The sequence below is a fragment of the Schistocerca americana genome, chromosome 2, assembly GCF_021461395.2.
Source record: "Schistocerca americana isolate TAMUIC-IGC-003095 chromosome 2, iqSchAmer2.1, whole genome shotgun sequence".
NCBI classification, from domain to species: domain Eukaryota; kingdom Metazoa; phylum Arthropoda; class Insecta; order Orthoptera; family Acrididae; genus Schistocerca; species Schistocerca americana.
Window position 1 is genome coordinate 716,093,307 of NC_060120.1, and position 1,559 is coordinate 716,094,865.

Sequence of the window (1,559 nt, forward strand, 5' to 3'; positions counted from 1 at the left end):
CATTTATTAAATGCAACTATGTCATAACTGAAAACCGTCGGGTTTGAATGGTGTAAATCAGTGTAACGAATCTGGCATGCAATTTTATCTGGCAGAATGACATAATCTGAAGTTCAACAACATGGACGTGGAGGCAGCTGTGTCACTCTTAGCCCTCCTACCTTTGTTCCTTGTATGTGCAAAATGCCATACCATTATAGTTGGAGCTGTGTGGAATACACACTACTGTGGATATTAATAAGAACTGAACTCCATCTGAATAGGCCCAGAAGGCCAAACAGTACTGACCGACCACTTTGTCATCCTCAGTCAGATGCTTCACTAGGTGTGCATATGAAGGGGCATGTGGTCAGCACAATGTTCTCCCAGTCCTCGTCAATTTTCGTGACCAGAGCCGCTAGTTCGCAGTCAACTAGCTACTCAATTGGTCTCACAAGTGCTGAATGCACCCCACTTGCCAACAGCACTCGGCAGACCTTGACAGTCACCCATCAAAGTTCTAGCCAAGCCTGGCAGCGCTTAACTTCGGTGGTCAGAAGGGAACCGGTGTTGCCACTGCAGCAAGGCTGTTGGCGTGGGTTTTAAAGAGTGACATATTTGGAGCTGTGACACCCTTGTTGTGAGATAAGTAATTATTTTATGTGATAGAATTTCACATGCATAACATTATTTAGACGGTATCCACCCAAACGGTATGTGTACTAAATTGATGGTTCAAATGGCTCTGAGCACTATGGGACTTAACTTCTGAGGTCATCAGTCCCCTAGAACTTAGAACTACTTAAACCTAACTAACCTAAGGACATCACACACATCCATGCCCGAGGCAGGATTCGAACCTGCTACCGTAGCGGTAGCGCGGTTCCACACTGTAGCGCCCAGAACCGCTCGGCCACTCCGGCCGGCTACTAAATTGAAATTGAAATACAACGTTCTTGCCCCGATAAATAGATATTTTACTCGTTCTTGTATAAACTTTTGACCTTATTCCCATAAATCACGATGTAAATTGATGCAAAAATTATGTACAAGATGCCAGTATATCGTTCTTGTTACAAAGAACGTATCCTTTTTAGGGAATACCATTCGATTATTTTTAATTATGCTATTATTGTTAGAACTGGTTGAACCAGTACTGAAACAGACGAAGATTATTTATTTTTTACACTGAACGATTTCATTATTCCCCGATCTCTGCAGACCACGTCATCTTCTCGTGGTAAAATGCTGGTTTAGCTAGACCTTGTTGGTATTAAGCTGAATGAAGCAAAAGAGGCAGTAGCGAAGGAACCAGATAGGACAAAGCAGTGTTTGAAGGAAAACGAGGCTGCAGTTTGTACTATGCCATCATCGGATCAAAATCGACATCGTCTTTCCAGGTGTACTAACTTTCTTTTATACAGAATGATCAGAAACCTTCTGAAAAGTTACAGATTAGGTTATGCTGAGTAATGATTGTTAATAAACAAATTTGATACGTTGCACCGTTTCTGAGTTAATTAGCACTGAAGTTAACCAATAAGGCCATTGCGTGTGCGAATTCTGGCGCCCCACATCAG

General features: G+C 42.3%; 1 pseudogene; it reads right to left on the bottom strand.

Moving 5' to 3' along the window:
* Window positions 1-455: 455 nt before the first annotated feature.
* Window positions 456-574, bottom strand: LOC124597554 (annotated as a pseudogene).
* Between the last annotated feature and the right edge of the window lie 985 nt (window positions 575-1,559).